General features: G+C 52.4%; 1 protein-coding gene across 17 annotated transcripts in view; it reads right to left on the reverse strand.

Moving 5' to 3' along the window:
* The window catches only part of CAPN15 (calpain 15), a 60,736-nt gene extending 44,139 nt beyond the window's left edge, over window positions 1–16,597 (reverse strand). For 3 of the 17 annotated variants that reach the window (XM_037383893.1, XM_037383906.1, XM_037383907.1), the window contains exons 1-6: window positions 16,309–16,420; window positions 10,347–10,747; window positions 10,072–10,255; window positions 7,415–7,456; window positions 6,810–6,862; window positions 5,612–5,757 (exon numbers count right to left, since the gene is read on the reverse strand). The gene's annotated coding sequence lies outside the window, so the exon portion shown is untranslated. Of the gene's footprint in view, window positions 1–1,860; window positions 2,122–2,920; window positions 3,140–5,611; window positions 5,758–6,809; window positions 6,863–7,414; window positions 7,457–10,071; window positions 10,256–10,346; window positions 10,748–10,989; window positions 11,072–13,936; window positions 13,959–16,308; window positions 16,421–16,488 lie in introns of those variants that run through there. The other 14 variants (XM_037383908.1, XM_037383895.1, XM_037383910.1 and 11 more) reach the window with 12 other exon arrangements.
* Window positions 16,598–21,673: the final 5,076 nt, after the last annotated feature.

The following is a 21,673-nucleotide window of genomic DNA, read 5'->3' on the forward strand; positions in this document are numbered from 1 at the left end:
CTATTAATGCATGCCCTGCCCAGGCTCCCCATCCCAGCACTCACTGGGATTGGAAGGGCTGTTTCACTGAATCCCCCTTTTGCAGCCTGGGAGTGGGGAGTACAGGGGCTCTAAAATAGGCTGCCCCCAGTTAAGTGCCAGGAGTTCCCAGGCACAGGGAAGCAGCCCGACTAGCAGAGGAAAGCACACTAGAGCCCTTGCCACCACGGTAAAGCAGCAGAAAAGGGAACAAGCAAGCCTCACTTAGAGCCCTTGGGATTCACAGGCACAAAAAAGGTTATTTGCAAAGCTCTGGGCTCTAGCTGGCACGCAAGGTTTGTAGTTACCTCAGCTACAAGGAGTACAACTTGACAGCTCATACGCAGTGAAGATATTTTATTTTTCTTGCATGTAAAATAAAACATCCTGCTTTTCCTGTTGCCCACTAACACCACAGTAAGGCTGAAAACAGACTTGGGTATCTGCACAAGCATGTCTTCTGTGACTATTTCACACACTGCAATGAAATACTTCCAGCTCAAGCCAATTTTTAGCTGATACTGAGCATGCCCCTACCCACAGAAGCAGACTGGGGGCTTTGACTGGTTTTCCTTTTCTCACCCTCCCTTTCCTACTTTTTCAAATGTGGATGCTCAAAGAATAAAAATAGGGAAACATTTTGTGTCCTCTAGTATTCAAAGAATTTTAAACGTACACATCTCTCCTTAAAGGAAAAAGGCACGGCAATCTGGATGCGTGTCAGGAGCAACAGATCAAGGGAACATTTAACAGAGCAAAATAGAAGAAACGAGGAAGAAGAAAAAATTAGCACAGCTGAGCTTATTCAATTACCCACCAGAATTTATAGAGATGAATGAACTATAGAAAGACCTTTGCGAAGAAACTACTCTGTGACATAAAAAGGCCAAAATGAAGACTCCTAAAATACAGTTTTTCAATCCCAGAATTGATCTAAAGGATCAAGAAAGGCCTTGATACAGACTCTCAAATGTGGCAACTCAAGGAGCAGGTGCAGTTTTGCTACAAGCTTAATACCAGAACGTGCCTGCGTTAGACCATTAGCTGGAGAACGTTAACTGCTCTGCCACGGTCTCTTCTCTGTAACCTGCAAAGTCTGGACTAACAAAATAAAACTGAAATAACCTGCAAGAACCCAGCTTTCCCTATCTCAATTTCCTTGTTTTAATTGGTCTGCCTAACTGTTAAGCATCAGCCAACACATCTCCATGCTTTGCTTCTCGCTACTACCTGCCTAACAGCAAGATTTCACTGATTTTTGCAGATCCAGCCAAAGTGGATCCCTGGCGCTTCCCCTCTCATTTCCTGCTATTCAAGCAGTTAATTTGTAACAAATCTGATTTTCTGGCTAAATGAAAGCCATGTGATGTGAGGGGAAGAGTATTTCCAAGTATCATCAGCTGAAGTGTAGCTGGAGACATCCGTTGTCCCACACCTGCAGCGTCTCCGGCTTTTCTGCCGCAGTCCTCAGCGGCTGCCCCATCCCAAGCACCCTACGTGCTCCGGCAGCAGCACAGGCGCAGGGGATGACACTAAGAGACGTGCTAGAAGAACAAACTGTCACTCACCTCAAGACATGGGTTCTACCACAACAAAGTAAATAAATAAAGGCAGGATGGGTAGAAACACAGCCCTACACAGTTCACCGCAGGCTGAGCAAAACAGAAGGCAGGATGCTCAGTCAATTGATAGCCTTTCCCCCTGCCTCAAACAGAGCTAAACTGCCAAATAAAGCAAATCCACAGGCTAGTTTGAGACCACTTCCTTAGCTGACTCTCAAGCTTGAAAAGCAGAACCCTTTGCTTCTTCCTCCTACACACAGAAACACCAGTTTTGGCTCACCACAACAGGCGAGAGACATGCCTGCTGCCCGCATCGCTGCTGCCTCCCAACGTGTTGCTGGTGTCTTGGCCCATCCTCCTCTGCCAGGTCTGCACCGGGGAGCGGGAGCAGGCAGCTCAACACAAGCGTTCCGCACGGAGAGGAGAGGCTGGGAGTCCTGCTTTAAAGTGGTGTGGTAAAAACCCATGGAGGGTGGAGCTGGGGAGAAGAAGGGATCTATAAATAGGTGGAGGATAACCTAGCTAAGTCGTGGTGATCTCCAAGACTGTCTGGTCTAAGTGGGCTGCTAGGCTGCAAGTGCTGCATGAAATCGGATTTCTCCAGGCAAAGCAGTAAATCCTTTTCTTCAGGGTCACCCCTCAGGCCAGGTAAGAGCAGCCAATGAAGAACATTTAGGGGGGAACATCAGCCCAAGGAGGGGAGAGGGCAAACCTGTTCAAAACCAGGAGTGGCAGCATTACAGCGCAATGCAAAGCATGTACGTGCTCGCCACACTGAGCCAGAAAACGCCTTTGGCCAACACTAAGCAAATGAAGAGCCTGCAAGAAGTACAGGTGAGAATGAAAACTACACTCTAGCAAGGGAAAGGGTCAATTAAAGAAGCCTACAAAGAAGAAAGCCTCTCTGGAAGCACTCACATTATTTTTGAGGAACTTCTCCCACTGGGCAGGGAGATGCCCCAAGAGATGCCCTGCAGGCACACTGAACAGGGAGTCTTCAGCCATGGAAGGGAAGCAAACTGCCAAGAGCTCCTCTGCCTTGGCAGGAGGGAGTAGGATTTTCCTTCTAATTAATAAAGCACTGCTTCCACCTATCTAATCAGGAGAGGAAGCAACAATGTGAACAGATTGAAGTGTCCTGGGAAGAGTGGGTCTCACCCATGAAAATTAACAGTTAAGCACCTTAACAAGATGCTGAGTTTGGATTTTGGGGTTTTGTCCCTTGCAGCTGCAATAATTGCCAGGTTTCAACTGATGCTGTTTAACTACTCCCAAAATACTGCTTCCAAAATAGAACTAGATTTGATCTTCCCACCCTCAAGCCACTCGCTCCCACTTACCCTGATCTGTTGCACGTGGTGCAGACCCTTTATCAAATTGCCCCACCAGCACCCAGAAGCAGCAGGCACTTACAGTGAATTCAGGACAGCAAAGCTTTCCCATGGAGGTTCCTCCTGCTGCCGGGACAGCAGAGCAGTCGCCTGGATGCTTCCAGATAAATCCTATTCCTCAACACCAGTCAGCGGTGCTGACCCTTTGGGCCCCAGCTCTTCTGTCACACCACCCAAAGCAAAGCAGGCAGGAAGGGTGGGGATCTGGGTCTGCCCAACCCCCTTTCCTTCCCTCCAGCTTCAAAGTAGGTTTTGGCTCTGAAGAGAGCAAAAAAAAAAAAAAAAAAAAATAGAAAAAGGGAACTAGCTCACGTGTTTTAACGTATCTGGGAAGTTGCAGGATCAGCTTTTCCTAGGATCTTCCTAGGATCAGCCCCAGGCTCTTCCCTTTGGCACGCAGCAGGAAGAAGAGACAGAGGCCCCCGGAGCTGCTGCAGCCCACTGGGGAACAAGTGAGGCAGACACATCCCGGTTGGTCCCATGTGCAGAAGCCCCCTAATTGTGACAGGATACCCCACACACTCCTTTTCTTATTTATTCACCCACAGAGCACAAGCCAGCTCAGCTCCTGCCTGAATTCCCCAACCTCTCTTGGTTCTCAGCCTCCCAGCCTCACGGATAAGACTTTGTCACTTCATTAATTCCTCTGCTCCCCCACTCTGTAAGTAAAGTCACCTCTCAGCTACTCCCTTGCTCCAGAGAAGATCCAGCAGTGAAAACACAGCCACCCTGCACACCAGACAGCTTGTCCGAGGCGGTGGGCCAGCAGCTGGCCCAGGAGAAGGCAGACTATGTACCTGGAGGAAAAACATCCCTCAGAGCTGTGCCCAGAGGAAGCAGCAGAGCAGGAAGCTTTCTTCTAGGACTGAAGCTGTGTGAACCTTCTCCTTCTGCTGCATGAACTCTCCTGTCTAGGGGCTGACTAAGACGGTCTGGGACCTGGTACCACCCTCAAAAGCAAAGGAGGAGCTCTCTGCTGTCACATGCAACCTGCTGCTTGCAAGGAGAAATAAGGGTTCCTGAAGAGATTTGAATGCCAGTCCCCACACACAGCCCTGGCAGAAGCAGCCTTTTCGCTGGGGTCTGCAGGATCTGACTCACACATCCTTAAACACAAAGTAGTTCAGGGGCAGATGAGTGCCGCTGGAGGAGCTGTGGCTGACTTGGGCATCAAGCTGGAGGAGACTACTTCATATACATCATGAAGACATGGCCAACCCTTGGCCCTCTACCAATCTTTGCCACCATGCACAGCAGATCTCCCCACCAACCACCAAAGGAGGTACATGCTTATGGGGTCTGGGGTAAGCAGGGAACAGTGTGCAGGGATGGGTAAGGTGCACAGCAGAAGATATGTCAGTGTAAGGAGGTTATAAAGTCATACAGGAGGTCAGGCATGGGATAACTGAAGAAGGATGCAGAGTGGAGATCTGATGGCATGTCATGCCAACCAAGCAAGGAAAAGAAGCCCAAGCATTTGTGCGCATAGCAAGTGATGCACAGCTGGGCTCCCAGCCCCACAAGGCGGGGTGGCAGAACATGAGGACATGCAAAATGAGGTACCAGCACCAAGCAGAGTATGGCTTGTATTCACCAAGCTGAGACGACCCTGATAAAAGAAGTGAACCCAGGGGAGGAAGGGTGAACAGTCTCTTCTTCCACAAGGCTGGGGGGGAATGAGCAGGCAAGCAACTAGACACCCACCTCAGACAGATGCAGTATGGACTGAAATCCAAGATGCTAAACATGAACCCAATGAGAACTATACAGCTCAAGTCCAACAAGAGCTCCCGTGATCACCTACGGGACCCCTGTTGCAAAGCAGCCAAGCAAGCTGGAATGCTCCAAGCTGAACAGGTGTCTTGCTGACGAGAAACAAAGTTTTGGTGCTCCTTCTTCCGGCTCCCACCTGCCAAACCAGCACTACAATGCAAACCTGAGTGCTGCAGTCTTGGCAGGAAATTAAGGTGTCAGCCAGTTCCAGTTCCTTGCAAATCTTCTGGCAGGGAGGGGTGGGAAGGTACCTCCAAGGACAGACTGAAGCATAGGTATAACAGGAAGGACAGGCCAGCAGTTGGCATGCTTGACTAGGACGTGGGAGGCTTTTTCAGCCCTCATGCTCTACCACAGAGCCTCCTGTGTGACTCGGGGCATAGTCCTGTGACTCAGAGAGCACTGCCTTACCTCCCAGGGCCAAGAAGTCTTCAGGTTCGCAGGCACTACGATGACAGGCAGTACACAAGCACTGCAAATGGGAGGCGGGGGAAACTGGAGAGAGGGTGAAACTTACCCACCCAAATGTTTGTTACAGGGCAGCAGGGCTGAGAGAAGAGAGGAGAGTCAGATGTTCTGACCTTAGAGGAAGTCTAGGGGACTGGAAACTGCAAATAAGCTATTTTCCAGATCATGGTGAGAAACAAGACTGGTATGCTACTTGCGGAGATATCATTAGATGAAATTAGCTGCCTGCAAACAGATTTCCAGATGGACCATTCATGTCTAGTTAAGATAATTTAACCTGGAGTCCTAGATCAGAACAGGATCTCACACTTCATGCTACGCTTTAGCAAAGTCCAGAACAGCAGCATATCTTTCTGGCCACAGACATTAACATGCAAAGGCAAGCTCGAGGATCTTTACCTTCTTTCAGCTGCCTTGAAACTGGTTCTGGCCCAGCTTTAACACAGAAGAAACTCATGCACAGCAGCCGAGTTGGGCTGAGCTGCATTTAACACCCAGCACTGACTCTTCACAAGCATGCAGGCAGAGGAAGAGGTGTCCAAAGCCTGAAGTGAGAGATTGATAGGAAAAGCAGATTTATTGTAGAGCCAGCTTAGCCACAAAGCAACTAGCATCAAAGTCTGAAAAATGTTTCCTCTTTTCCCTTGCATGGGACACTGTAAACCAGTGACAGATCATCCAGTGAGCTACTGGAAATCTATCACGGTCACTCTGAGAGAGGGGATTATACAGATTTGAAAGGGCTATCAACATCTTAATTACAAGTTATAGGGAGAAAAAGAGGGAGAAGCATTGGGTAGGAAGGTTTCTTCAAAGTAAGGGTTAACTTCAAAACCCATTTCCATTGACAACTGAAGAGCAGGAAGGTCCTTTTCTGAATAAGTATGAAAATGGCAACAAAGGCACTGCTGAAGAGTCTGAATGTACATACATGTTAAAAAAAACCCAAACAAACAACCCACAACCAAATCTCTAAAACCCTAGTACTCCATTAAGTCAATTAACATTGCTTCAATGAAGTGGAACTAGACGCTTGTATCCTCCGGTTTACTCGCCAATTGTGGCTGACTTTTGAGTGCAGTGTTAACAAAAGCATGTGTGGGCTGGCATGGTTTGTCTCATTAGCAACATCGTGGTAATGCCACAGAAAGAAAGACAAGGGGAAGAAACAACAACAAGACAAGCCACAGCATCTAATCTTGGGAAGCTTTACCAGCAGATCTGATTTCCAGATCTTTTCCTCCCCGTATTTATAATCCTTGTAGCAGAGTTCTGTCATCTTACTCAGCCCACAGCCTGCCCCAACTACAAAACACACCAGGCTGAAAAATCACCTCGACAGACTGCCTGCTGAGACCAGTTGCATTATAAAAACAGGAAGCTTTTACTTGTCTGCTACCAATATGCTATAGATTTAATGGGAAGTAGCATAAGCAGGGATGCTTTGCAGGAAGAACACACACGGGACTCTTGCCAGCAAAAATGCATCTTGAGTAACACATGTGCTTTTAGTTTCCTCTTTTTTTCAGAAAGGTTTAACTACACTCTGGGTTACCCAGCAGCAATAAAACATTTTTCTTCCCCCTTTCTCACTTACAGCAGAGTGTTGATTGGTAAACAGCAGATCTTCCTGTCTGAGGCTGTGCCAGCCTGTGCAGAACAGAACTGTTGTTATTGCACATTCACAGCTAGAGATAAACATGAATAAGAGCCACAAGTAAGAGCCAGGCACTGGCTTTTCAATATATTGCTTTATCAGATTCACCTTGATTCAACTGTTTCTGACAACATCTCTCCCTCCTGAAGGGGCAAGACGGCACAAGTAGCAAGGACAAACATTAAAAAAAGAAGACAGAAGTGACAGTAGCGCAAAAAGTGCTCTTCTGTACTAACATTCACCAACTGTGCAGCTCTGAACTCCACCTGCACTTAGAATGCTCAAAAGCACAACGTGGAAATAAATGTGCTCAGCAAAACCAACCTCTCAAAAAGAAGCAATGGAAAAACAAAGTAGCTTTCAACACATTTCTCAGGACAAATCTGCATCAAGAGCCATGAATGCTGCAGGACATAAAGGTTACAGCAAACCAGGGAAGGAAAAAAATTTGCAAGTCATCTCTCATCTGCAAGATGACACTCTGCAATGGCACAAGTACCAGCCCAGGAAAACTGGATACTGGAAGTCAGAGGAGGGTTTCTAACCTTTCAAAGAGCAGAATCTCTGGACCAGCTGCTCCAGAAGCACTGGGGAAAAAAGCACAGAGTGAGTTCCAACAATTAGTTCCTGGACAAGTTCATAACCTGTACAAGATGACTGTCTTCACCAGTATGGAACTGGAGTCTACGACCCATGAAGTTCCTCCCAGTCACTCAGCAAGCTGAATCCATAGATGGCCATAGGTGCCCAGCCACAGGACAAACATGAGGTCACACTCAAAAGGACATCAGGGATTGTATCTTCAGATCATGCTAAGCTGACAGATAAGCAGGTGAAGAGCTGGCCACTGCAGAAGGGAGGGGAAGAGAGTTGCACAAGAAGTGGAGTCTCACAGCCAGTGAAAACCCAGGGCAGGGACTTGGAAAGCACAGTCCCAGAGACAGGAGGTAGAGGAGATGTCCCCTGAGCACACTGTCCCCAGACACTCCATCCACAGTTTTAATTCTAACACAGATTAGACAGACAGCAAATATGTAATTTGTCCAGTCCACATCCAGCTGCATCCCTTGCTACAGACAGCTCCCAGTCTTCACTGCACTGCACTGTCTGGAGCCGCCCAGGCTCTTCACTCAAGGGCAGCGGTACCTGAGTGTCTCATTCTGCCATTTTTATGTAATTTGGCCTTTCCTGGCTTTAATCAAGCACCACGTCCCAGTTTTCAACCAGCTGGCCTAGATTTAAACCACCACATCTCTGGCTGCGCCTCAGGCAAACACAGAGGTAGGATAAGCCTGACAGACAACAGTGGCATTTGGTATTTCCATCACAAACAACCAGGGGATAAAAATCACTGCACAAGAACTGCACAAGAGGCTGCCGCCTTCCCTGTGAGTACAGGGAACCAGGAGAGCACAGGGGAGGTGGGACAGCGAGAGTGAAACCCAGAGAGAGCAAGAAAATAGCTCCTCTTCTGACACAGCTCAGTGTGATAACCTAATGGAGAAGCATCACATTACTGCTTACCCCTCTCCACCTCCAGATTACACCTGCACTTTGTCCTGGGCCATCCTCAGAAACACACAAATCTTTCTGCACACCAATGTCATAGCCATGCCATTATTTCTGTTAGGAGATGATACTGTAACTGAAATTATATGACTGGAATAAATCTATATCACTTCAGTTGTACCAGGTGTTAACAGTGCCTGACACCACTACACTGCTCCCCTTTCCTCACCAGAGTAGCTATACTGGCTTACTGTCTCCGTCACAAATAGCTCCTCTTCAGCTACACCAATACAGCTGAAACTGTAGGATGTATATTCTGTTACACAACGCCTTAAGCAATATTTGCCCATGAGAGCAGTTATTTGAACAAATATAATGATCACATAAGGAAAATGCTGTACTCTCAGATGAGAGGGCTGAAACATAATGCAGATGCTCCGAGTAAGAAGCTGCCTTTGCTACAGCAAAGCCAGCCCTACCAGGCCATCCAGCATACCTCCCAGCACAGTGACGGAGCTGGCCTCTTAACCAAGACCAGCTGGCTGCCTTTGAACCCATGCTAACCCAAACAGGCAGATGGAGAAGAGATCATGTTACAAGAGTCACTATCAAATGCCTTGCAAGACATATCCAGCTGCCTTATCTCATGTGGTGCTACAGACCCCCAACCTTCCCTCCACCAAGCTCTGCTTGCTAAAGCACCTTGCATGGCAAGGCCAGGCAATGGGAACGAGGGCTCTGCACACCTGCAGTAGCATTCACAAGACACTCCAAGGTTGCATCAAAACTGATCCAAGAGCAGGACATCCCCCCTCCAGTTAAGAACTAGCCATGTCACAGATCTCGGCCAACACCGGCCTGGTGACAGTCACCACTCAAAGACCAGAGTGCTCATGCACTTCATTGTTTCTCAAACCGTAGGAGATTCCTGCAGACCTTCTGCTGAGGCCGGACACTAAAGTCACATGCAGACTCCAGCTAGCCCATAAGCATCCAGGCAGACCAGACTGGCCAACACACAGCACACTGGTGTCCATTCGATTGATCCAAAGCCTTGGTCTGGATGAGGCCACATCAGCCTGGCTCATCTGAACGCAAAGGCAACACCATCGGACGCTCTCCTGCAGCAGACACTGCAAGTGTATCCTGAAGGTACAAGCTCAGACTGGCTTCCCACCACCCTGTCCTGTCTGCAGAGCAGGCTCTGAACCAGCAGGCTGAAAGCAGCCCAACCATGTAAAGTACAACACAGTCATCTCTCTGTCCCAGTCCTGGGCTGGGAACTGCCAGGGCACTGCACTTACTGCAGGCAAAGCAATGCAGAGTTTCTTAAATTAATTTAATTCCCTGCCTTTGTACTGCCTCAAACACACCCTGCGACAGTCACGCAGTTTCTATGGCTTAAGATTGCAAGGTCCTAGAAGACTCCACAATTTCTCTTCCACTCTTACGGCCTCTCCTTTCCCACGAGAAAACCTGGGGACGCCAGTATCCCCAGCCATAAGAGCACCTGGCCTTCGCACAGACAGGAAGGAGAGGGGAACACTCGAAGAAGGCATCAAAGCAAGGAAGACAGACAAGAACGAGAGGAGCAGGAGACAAGAAGCGGGGTAACCGTGCTTACAAACCAGAGGAGAAAAGGTCTTTTTCCCTTGAGCCCCTCCCAGCCCAGCACAACAGAAAAGCCTCTCACCCAACACGGTTTCTGCTCTGCAGGTCCGATGCCCAGCTGGTGTGAAGTCAGCCTGGTGTCCCTGGAATCAAACGGCTGCTGTTGGCACCAGCTGAGCGGCCCAGTTGGAGGAGCATGCTAGATGGTCTCTGCACAGAGCTGCTGGTACCTCACCAAGCCTGCTAGGAGCAGCTGCTGCACCAAGCTGGCGAACAGAGAGGAAAGGCATGCACGTAAGAATAAATGGCTGCCGAGACTCCAGGCTGATCAGCATCACACCAGCACGTGTAACCAACCTCACATTTTAGGTCACTCGGTCAGCATCCACTCAAACTGTAGCTCTTGGAAGGCTATGTGCTTCCCACACCATTCGGCTGGTGACGGGCTGGAGCTGGGTCCTGCCTGGAGACTGGAACTAGTCTGCTTGTGCGTCGACTCAGATTCTTCACTCGTGGTTTCAAAACTTTTTGTGGTGACTGTATAGTTCTGTGCCCACTGCTGGCCTTACTCTCCCTGACGGTGGCTGCTGCTTAGCATTCTGGTGAGAGCTGTTGTTGTACCAGGTAACACAACACCTCAGGAGCACAGCAGGATCTTAACAATAAGGATTCTGGACAGCTCTTGACAATTAGCAGCAGGGCAGGATCTCCCAAGGGGTCTGGATGTGAACGCAGGGATGTCTGGAGGGCCACACCGCCTGAATGTTCAAACACAGAAACAGATGTTAATTACTCTGCATGGCCAGGACATCGTTAGCAGTTACATCCACTGAAAATTCAAAAGTACAAATTCCTCTGATTATGTCAAACGTGACCATCCCACCCCAGAAGGCATGATGTTTGAATACCTGCCTCAGCAAACCTCCCTCCCCCAAGACATCTCCCTTTCCCCCTTCATATTCTCTGCTCTCGAAACAAACTGTTTTAATGAATTTCATACTTTGTGAAAGTGCTGTCTCCTTTGGGATGGACTTTTATCAGCTGGAGGCAACAAGAACCCTTGTCCATAACTGTTTGGCTCACCAGCACACTCTCAGACTGGGGAAGGAGTGAAAAAGCAAACAAGGATTCAGCCAGAATAATGTGATCACTGAGCCTCTTCGGGGGCACGACAGAAGCACACAAGAGCAACAGACCCAGCTGTGCCCCCACCACCTTGCCCACTCTCCCCACAGCCGCACTGTCAGGTGCAGCATGATGTCCCTGGGGTACATTAGCGTGAATTCACAAAGAGCTTTTCTCTTCCAGTGCTCTGCACCACTGAGGCCTCCAGGCAGCGAGGAAAAGACAACCTGTGGTGAAACACCTGGACACGCACTGCCAAAGGAATCAAACCAGCAAATGGAGAACGTTACAGAGCGGGCAAGTGACACCACTCAGGGATTACTAAAAAGTAAATAAGGAACTGATTAAGGTTTAAAAGGACCAGCCTGATCCTTTTAGGAGAAGGGTCTGTACGTCACTGGCTACATAAGGAACTCCAGGCCCACAGCATCCCCAAGGCACTCAGACAGCTGAGCCGCTCCTGCTCACTGGAAAGGCTTAAGGCTTATGAGAGCTACAGAGCGAGCAAGACAAACACCAGAGGATGGAGTACCCCACAAATGCCTACATCAGTCTGCGTGACACCATGTCATTTTTCTTGCAGGAGACGTGTTTGCATACGCATGGGCTAGGAAGAGAAACCGCTTAACACCCAGCAGCTTAAAATAAAGCCTTTTGGCTATGCTGAAATTCCAAAGACTGCCCAAGCCCTGCCCGCTGGCCTGAGTCTTGCAGGCAGGTGACAGATACGGACAAGCTGGAGAGCAAGACCTTGACCACACCAGTGCTGCAACCTCTCCAGAGAGCAGAGCTGCCATGGCAGGGAGGACACAGCCCAGCACACAAGGACGCCTGCGCCATGTTCCCACTTCCACAGACCAGCACAAATACAGGGGAGTTAACTTCTTACTTAGCCAAGCTGTCTGAGAGCTAGCTTCTCTGCAAACCTTTTTATTACAGGAGCAGAAGGACCTTTTGCTGCCAGAGGAACACAACACAAGTTGGGAAGCTGCCAGAGATACCCTCAGTCAAGCAAAATCATCTGGGCTGGGGCTGGGAACAAGACGCTGGAGGGGAAACTTTGATGCCACAGGAAGCACCAAGTTAGAAGCGCAGCTGGGTGGTATCACCGGAGGGGGGTGACAGCTTTTTGTAAGGTCTCAGTCTCTATTTTACTCAAGTGAATGTGCATTGATAACACTGCAGCTTCCGTAAGGACTGCTAATCCCAGGACTGGGGTGAGACGCCAGCTTAGCCTCCCTGACACGGTGCAATCGCCACCCTCCTCTAATGCTGACGCTGTTCAGGCCCAGAGCATTTAGTTAGCGCCCTGGCTTGCTACAAAAGGGGCTGCATTGCAGGAACAGAAGAGCTATTTCTGGTTTTTAAGAACACACATTAGAGTCTACACCACTGGCAAAGTGCAGAGGCATGCATTTGTAGGGGAACAGAGATATGGTTCCAATACCGTTTTTAATGTGCAAGCCTAAAGACTCAGCTTCAGTTTTTAGAAATCAGACTTGATCATCTCAAGCCGGCAAAAATAGCCCCGTGTTCCCTCAAGTTATTTTCTTTTCAACTAGGCAGGGTACAGCACAATAGGAAATATCAGCAGTTATGTACTCAACCTCCAGAAACCCAAAGGGCCAATTCTAGCAACCCACGGCAGCTTTCCAATCCTCCCTGATCTATTTGCCGGAGTTAGCCTGAAAAGCATGCTGCCCCCAAGCCATTCAGCAAACTCCACGTCCCACTAATTACATCAATATAAACGTATTATCTTGGCTGTCAAACATCGGCTGCTTGAACAGGACGTCGCTCTGCAATGTAAATGCAGGAAAACAATTGCTCTTTCTGCTGGTGACACATTTCTTTGGATCTTATTTCCTTTCCAGGCCTCCCCCTTCTCCCTCCTGCCCAGGCACCAAGGCAGCAGCCGATTTTTTCAGAGCAAGAGGAAATGGCACACAAAACCCCTCAGCATCTTTCAAGCAATGGAACACGAGCAAATTTTGGGAACATCGTTGGTATTTCCTATCAGCTAACCTGAGAGCTGCCAACGCACAGGGAAGGGAGCTGTGAAGGCAAGAGTTAAATGAGTTAAATGTTTCTTGGCTGCAGGCAACAGCCCTTCTGCCTCTCTTGCCTTCTTCAGCTGCCATTACTAAATACAAGGCAAGCATCAACACTCCAAAGAGCAATAAGAGCATGACAAAAACTTGGTAGCAGCCTGCTCCTCTCTGCCCAGCTCAGTGACAGCAGCCTGGAAAGGGCTGCATACTCAGGCAGGGTCCAACAGCAACCAGCAAGGTGGAGGCAAATGCAGGCAGGTCCAGGAGGCTCGTGAGGAGACAGCAGACAGCACTTCTCGCTCTGAGGAGTGGGATTATGATGGAAAATGAGGAGGAAGCCACTGACTCACCTGTCCCACCTGCATAAGCGGCTTTCCCAAGGCTGCACTGGATATGACCTTTCTCAGAGCCCCAAGTTCCACAAATCGGTTTCCTCCCAGCATTGCATGCTAGGAGAAAGCCATCATGACAGGACACCGGGCTCCAACACACGTTTTCCAAACCAGCCTCCTCTTTCCCTTCCCCTGGGTCTGACCGCAGGCAGCCACAGCCCTTCACTCCAGCCTCCCCGGCATTAAAAAGACCCTCACTTGCGGAAATGCCACAGGATCCGTTTCTTTCTAGGCCCTTCTGCTCGCAGAAAGGGCCAGGACAAACCCAGACACAGGGAGGGGGGGAAAAAAAAAAAAAAAAAAAAAAAAAAAAAAAGCCTGGCTTTAGACAAAGCGGGAAAGTGGGAGGAAAAAAGCATTTCTCCTACTTGCATCTCACCTGTGAGCAGATGACATCCCCACCAGCGGAGATCAGCACAGCCACGTCCGCACACACCAGCCTGGAAACTGGCTGGGTCTCTCTCTAGGTCTCACGTGCAACCACTGCAAACTTGGCAAGCTCCCACAAAACCTCCAGGACGGATGAAAGCAGCATATTTTCCACAAGATAAAGCCAATCATGCTCAGCTGGCTGAGGGAACACTAGGGCCCAGGTCATTCCCCTCCGCAAAGCCAGCGGTATTTAGAGAAAAGGTAAAGAAAGGGTGCCCAGAAGAAAGGTAAAGGTACCCTGCAGGCAGCCCCTGAGAGCGCAGGGGTAATCGGTGCATCTCATGGGGGCATCCAGGGCCCTCCACAGGGCCACCCAGCCCTTCCACTACTATGAGACAGCTCCAAGTCTGGGCAGGACACTTGACCTTTTTCATGTGCAACTTTAGCAGTTTCAGTTTGGTTTTCAGTATTTATTCTGATTCAAAAGACACCCATGCCTCAGGTTCCCTCACGACCAAGTCATCAGGCTCAAGGAAGCCGTTTTCTTTCCTGCCAAAGCAATATGGCTTAGCAAACACAGCAAGTCACATCAAACCTTCAAAGGCCTCTCCAGCCCTCCAACTCCACCCGGGGAAGGGAGCAATGTTGGGTCTTGCCTTCTGCCTTCAACTGTTAAAGCCTTGGACACAAACAGAAGCTGATGCAACTTTAAACTAGTTCATATGCCCACATACATAAAATCACAGTAATTTGAATCATGCCTCTCTGACACATGTTCTGCTACTGCAACTCGTTCCTCAGGCAGAGCTCAGTCCTGCCCTGTTCACTCACGGGCACAAGCCAGTCTGTTCAGCAGTGGGTCTCGAGAAATGGCCAGGGAAAAGCCACCAGCAAACTCGCAGGAGGCCAGTCTGCCATGGGGCCGTTCTACCACTATGGGTCTGCTCCAGTTTAGGAAAGGTGGCACCTCACACAGAGTACTGCCCCGAAGGTCAAGTCCCTACGGACAATGCACAAAGTATGGCAAGAGCTCTGTGTTGAGATCACAAGGGCTACAGTCCGGGACCTGCAGCCTATTTCCGTGAGCCAGCGGCTGGGATCTGCGCTGCCCGTCTCCACCTTGGCTCCCTCTAAACGCATCTCCTGGCTTCCATTACCTCCCAACTGACCCGCAGCTGTGCACCACTGTCCATGCACGATCGCCCCAAGCCATGTACAGTAAGCACTTCTCACATAACCTTCTGTCTGACCATGAAAAACCACCCATCCGCATCCCAGGCCCGAAGGCCTACAGAGTGCTGAGCACCAGCTGAGATTTTGATCTGAAAAAACACTTGGAGGAAACAACATGACATTTCAAACACAACGTACACATTCTTCGATCTCTCCCAACAGTTCACCAGGCGACCACTCTAAAGCATTTGTTCCTCGATGCTTGGGAGGGATGTACCCAGAAAGAAGCACAGGGAAGGGAAAGAAGAGCTGCTCAGAAAATGGAGAGGCTGGCCAGCAGACAGAGCCTTTCCATCCGTTTTAAGAGACTTCTGCATCCAGGGTCTGGAGGCTGACGTGCTTACAACTGCAGCTGAGCCGACACGAGTAAAATCCAGGAGTCTGAATGAGGCATCGCGGCCCGAACAGCCTTAGGATGCTTGAGACCCAAGCAGAAGAGCCAGCCGGCCGATTCTAAAGACCAAACTCACAAATGCTTTGGGAACTCTGCACAAAACCCTGCTCAGCCCCCCGCAGGCGGGTTTCTAACCTGGAGGGTAGCGTGGCAGACCTGAAGGACAGGGGTCCCCGGCCATCTCGGGGGCTGCGCCGTGGTCCAGCCCAGCAGCCGACGCTCAGCAGCACCGTGCCCGTTACCGGCCGTACACGAGGCTCCCGAGAGGGGAACCGGGCGGGCTGACCCCCCGGCACCCAGCGGAGCGGGGGCGCGGCGCAGGCAGGGAAGGGGGCGCAGCGCGGGGGTGCACGAAGCCCCCCCACCCCCCCAGTCTCCCCACGACTCTCAAGTTCATCAAAACCCCGTCTGGGCGTGCAGCCGGACTGAGGTACGACGCGAGGAACCGCAACCCTCGGGCCACCCCCAACCCCCGGGCGAGGCCCCCTCAGGAGCCGCACAGCCCCCGGGGGGCTCCCGGTTGCCCCCAGCCGCGGGACCCCCTCCGCCCCGGCCTCCAGGCCCGGCTCCCAGCCCGCCGGGCTCGGGCCCACCGGCAACAGGTGGTGCGGGGCGGCCCCGGGCCCAGCCGGGGGCTCCGGCCGGGAGAGCTCCGACCCACCGGCGCTGGCGGGAGCCGCGGCCCGCGGTGCTGCGGCGGGAGGCCCCAGGCGGCCCGTGCCCGCCTCCCCCGCGCTCCCGCCGCCGCTTACCTGGGGATGGAGGCGGCCGCGCTGCTGCTCGCGTCCCCCCCGGCTCCGCACTTTCCCCCGGGCAGAGCAACTTCCACCCCCTCCCGCCCGCCCGCCGCGGCGCCCGGCCGCTCTGCCGGCGCCTTCCTCCCGCTCCGCCGCCGGCCCGGCCTGCCCCGGAGTCCCCGAGCCCGCCCTTACGCCGCCGCCGTGGCGTAGCGCCCCATCCCGGCCCCCGGGCGCTACGGCGCGGAAAGAGCGCAGGGGCCGTCGTGAATCGCGCGGGGGGACTACAAGCCCCGGGGGGCGCGGCGCGGAGGAAGCGGAAGGCGGCGGCCGAGCGGGGCGCACCGGGAGCGGTGGTTCGGGGCCGCCGGCGGCGGGCGCGGCGCGGCCTTCAGGGGCAGGACTACAACTCCCAGCGTGCCTTGCGGCCGCAGCGCACAGCGCCGCCCCAGGCCGGGAGGTCTGTGGCCCCGCGGGCCCCGGCCGCACGGCGCTCTGGGACCCCCATTGCCCGCGGGCCCGGGCAGGGCCCCGGCGTGAGGAGGCGGCGGGCCGGGCCCCGGGCGTGTCCCGGCCTTCCCGCTGCGCGGCCGGCCCAGCCGCCCGGGAGGCGAACGCTGGCTAATTACAGATCTTAATGACCTGGCGGCACATGAAGCGAAGCCGCGAGCGGCACGGAGTTGCCTCAGCCCTCCGGGCGGCGTGCAGCCCTGCTTCAGCCCCGCAGCGCAGGAGCCGTGCCGGGGCCATGCGTGGCCAGGTGGGTGCAGCTGGGGCCAGGGCTGCCACCACCCCCACACCTACACACCCCGCTGCCAGCCCCGGCCACCCCAAGCCAGCCCAGGTTGCCCCGGCCCAGCCCCAGCCCAGCCCGGCCACCCCAAGCCAGCCCCCTGCCCCGCTCGCCCGCTCCAGAAGACCCTGGGAGCCTCCCGCTGCAGGGAGAGGAGCGGGAGCACCTGCCGAGGCCGGGGTGCGGGGGTGCCCCCTCTCAGAGTCACAAGTGCCAACGGGGAGGGGGGTCCCAGACGCGAACTGGCCCAGCCGGCCTGGCACACACAGTGTGCAATAAAGGGCCGTTGTTCCAGCAAAAGCAGTGTCGTGCATGCCACCGCACTCGAAGGGGGGATTAATGGTTGCTCAGTGAAGGACAGCTGCTCAACAGGGGACACGTTATCATCCGGCTGTTGGACCCTCCCCAGCGGGGACCCGAGGTGTTCTGTGCGGGCAGCTGAGGGGAGCCGGTGGCAACGCATCGGGGAGACCTGTCAGCCTTCTGTAAGGCAACACAGAGAGCAAAACCCAAGTCGGTAGCTTCTGCTTCTGCTCACCTCTGTAAGATGTAACTGCTAGTCATATCGATGCGTTTATTTGGAGCCAGATCTTTTCTAGGGGAGGCAGTAGCAGCCCTGCCTTTGTTCTTCAGGGTGGACCCAGGGAAGTGCAGCCCCCACTGCCGTCACCCACAGGCAGGTCTCCCAGACTGGGGAAATGGCAGGACACGGTGGTGCCCGGCCTGTGCCCAAGGAAAGCACAGGGCGGGTATCCCAGCACACAGCCCTGCATGGGCCTGTGTGGTCAGCACCCCAGAATGGCCAGTGGGGTTCCCCTGCCCATCGTAGGGCAAAACCTGTTGGGATCACCTGAGGAAAAGGTGAAGTTGGGCTTAGAAAGAAACTGCTGGCTACACCATGACGGCCATTTCAAGTAAGACCTATCACCATCTACACTACTGAGTGTTAACTCTAATGAGAACTCAGCTCATGGCGACACATTTGGACGCCATTCAGTGCCTGCACATTGGCATCTGGGGCCACATGAGGTACCCTGGGGTGTCTGAGATGTCCACACAAGTCTGTCACATGAGACCTATCGGATGGATGTCTTCATCCTTGCTCTCTTCAGCTTTACAGAATAGCAGCTGGAGACAAGGAAGAATCCTCAAAGCACCTAAAATGTCTGTGCATGCTTATGTGTGGGCAATTAATTAAGCCACTTTTGTTATGCATATGGTTATTAATTGAGACACGAGAACTATAACTGCATAGTACTGAGTGAAGAAAGCAGGGGCAGAATCACTCCATACTCGGTGTGGGTTTCAACATCATACCTACCCAGCATGAAAAAAACAGCTGCTGACACCCAGCTCTTCTGGTGTGATGGGGGAGTTCCTGGCTGAAATTACATTATCTGTTTGGCTCTCTGTACTTGGAGAATAAATGTATAAAACTGACTTTGCCGAGTTACAAAGCAATTTTAGGTAGTGGATGAACATCAGCATGTTCTGTTAGGAAGTCACACGAACTGGGATTTGCATCGCCTAATTTTAGATGTATAAACCAATGCATGTAAATTGTACTGGCCATCACATCTTCATCTATGAGCAACAGAGAAAGACGGAGGGTTCCAATTATTCCAGGTAAGTTCCTATTTCTGTCATTGATTGTAAACAGAATCAAACATCAGCTGACACAGAAAAGGCATCAGTATTTTGGTGAACTGCGTTTCTGGAGGAAAGCGAATGCCTTGGTCACACTGAAAGCCTTGCTGTGGGCAAGGGGAATGTTATCCACTGCTCTGCCCTGATCAAACCTCATCATCTTATCACAGAAAGCAATCACATTTTTCAGGCACTGTAACTGCATGCTAACTGTTCCCCATCTTCTCCTCCACCTGCCATGCCTTCTGAAAGGACTCATTCAGTGTTTTTTCCTGGGGACTGAAGCAAAGCTGGGTGGCCTGCAGCTGCCCAGGTCATCCCGAGCCTTTTTTGACAATGGTGCCAAACTTGCTTTCCTCCAGTTGCAAAGGCTCTTCCCCAGCCACCACGACTTTGCAATGCTGACAGAAAGCATCTCTGCAAAAGCACCAGCCAGCACTCCCAGCGCCCCAGGCTGCAGCCTGTCCAGCCCCACAGACTTCCACAGTAGAGATCCAACAAGCAAATGCTGTACAAATCCTCATGGATTCCACCATTTGTCAGTGCAGACGCAGGTTCTGATGAGATGGCTCCGTATCCTCGGTGCCTCCTCCAGTAGATGAGTTTGCCTGGTGCTGCCCGTGAGCTAGCGCACAATGGGGTGCTCTAGGGGGTGTGAGAAATCGGGAGCTAACCCAGAGCAGACCCAGCTAGGCAGGCACGAAGGATGGCATGCTCGGGGTTGGCAAGGAGCAGAGGCTGCACAGGGAGGCTTCCTGGCCAAGTTCCTGCAGCCAGTGCTGGAACCAGCAGCTCCTATTTGAGGTGCATAAGGTAAGAGGGAGAGCTAATGTGTTCAGCCACACAAGGATCTTCCAGTCCTTGTTTCCCAAGACACCAAGCTTTCACTGAGCGCTTCCCTCCATCCTTGCCTCCTCTCTGCCTCCAGTCTACCCTAGCTCGGGACTGTCCAGGAGCTCTTTTCTGGTACCTGCCCTCAACCCTCTCATTTACAGCCTAAGGAACAAGGAGGTCCTGATGGCTCTCTGAAGGGCTGGATGGAAGGTCATGCTCAGAGCATGTGGTCCATCACCTCTTGGAGAGGAAGTCTTCCTCTGCATGTCCTTGAGTTGTTGTAACAGAAGGCTTTTTGCAACAGGACAGGTGCAAAGAACTGTAACTGTTGACTAAATATATATATTTATTATGTATGTGTATCTGTCACTGATCAGAGTGAGATTTTTTTACCTAGTAGGGATCACAAAAGAAAGTTTTGTAGATGGTACTCCTGCTTGTCCACGTGTGTATGGTGTATGCATGCGTGTAAGAGCAGGACATTTAAGGGAACAATATTGTACAAACCCAGAAGAGTTTTGATTTGTCGAGATAACACATCACCCACGTGTAGCGCAAGGAGGAAATAAGACTCAAAGAACGTGAGAGGTATTGCTGAGGCCCAGAGTCCCCAGGGGAAGAGCCACACTGTATTTGTTGAAAGGCACGGGTCCAACATGCTGTTGGCAGTACGGTGCCTTACAGCGGGTGGGTAGCCCTCCTGCCTGCCAAGTGCCACGTGCTGTGTTCTTCAGTGGACAGATGAGGCGGTGGTGATGAATGCTTCTGCCATAACTGCGCCAGGATGTGTTCCATGCCCTGTATTGTCTTTTTCAGTGGGGTTGTGACACTCAAACCCCTCCCTGTTTGAGAAAAAGGTATTCATTCCCTCTACTCGGGGAGGGTTGTCTGTTCTGAAGTGCCCAGATGATCCCAGGACCCCACATTGGGGCTCTGTAAGCTGACCCACACCAGCCTCTGAGACCTGGGACTGAGTCTGTGGCCTAGAACAGCCACCTGGGCCCCACATCCCAGGGACTTGTGGCACAGGGCGAGGCTCTAGAGCTGTGGGGATGTCCACGGGACTCTGGAGTACTATGAATTCCCTGCAGTCCTTTCTCACTAGAGAAGAAGAGGCATCGGGGCTTCCTCAAGGGAATGTGGGAGCCCTGGGGAAATTGGGCATCCCCGTGGGTGTGGTGTGTCCTCAGGAGACATCACAGTCCCCAGTTCCTCACAAGCATTGCAGAAGCGTGCAGGGGCACCTTGGAGATGTGAGGCATCCCAACCAGGCTCTCATTAGTGAGGTGGGGGTGTCAGGGGACCCCAGGGAGGTGGGGCACCTGCAGCGGTTACTCACCAGTGGGACAGTGGGCTCTGTTATCCTTGGGGCACAGCGTGCGTTGACAGGGGCCAGGGGAAGCCTCCCCATCTGTGGCGTCATCAGGGTCAGCCAGGCTGAGCAGCACCAAGTTGGTGCAGGCATAGGTTCGCTTCAGGCTGCAGCAGTTTGGGGGAGAAGCACTCCTGGGGGGCTCTGTGCTGCGAGGGCAGAGGTAGTGATGGGGACCCCCATGGCCACAGGGCAGCAACCTCTGTGGCCACAGGAAGGAAGCACAGGCCCCAACCCCCCTGCAGCCCCCACAACCCTTCTGTTAACCCCAGTGCCCCCCTATTGCCAGATAACCCTCAATAGCCCCCACCAACTCCCCAGTCTCCCCCTTGACTCTCCACCTGCCCCAGTGCCTGCCAACAACTCCCGCTGATTCTCCAGCTCCGCCAGGGACCCTCGAGCTTCCCCAGCACCGCACCTCCCTCTAGAGCCCCCCAGTGACAACCCGCAGGATCCTACTGCCCTCTCACAACCCATGACTGCCCCTCCACTTGATTCCCTACTTGCTGTCCCACCCTGAGCTGCCTTTTACCGGAGGAAAGAGACCGCTGTGGGCTTTGTGAGGGCCTGGGGGACACCCAGGCCCAGCAGGGGCCTGGGGGCTGCAGGCTGAGCATAGATGCCTGATGTGGAATGCATGGCCTCTCTGATCTCCTTTGACTGCAGGAGAGTTTTCAGCCCTGCGCTGGCCATGTCCCTGTTGGTGCGATGGTTAGGAGGGGTCTGAGGGGTCT

Source organism: Falco rusticolus, chromosome 4 (genome assembly GCF_015220075.1).
Source record: "Falco rusticolus isolate bFalRus1 chromosome 4, bFalRus1.pri, whole genome shotgun sequence".
In the NCBI taxonomy this organism is placed as follows: domain Eukaryota; kingdom Metazoa; phylum Chordata; class Aves; order Falconiformes; family Falconidae; genus Falco; species Falco rusticolus.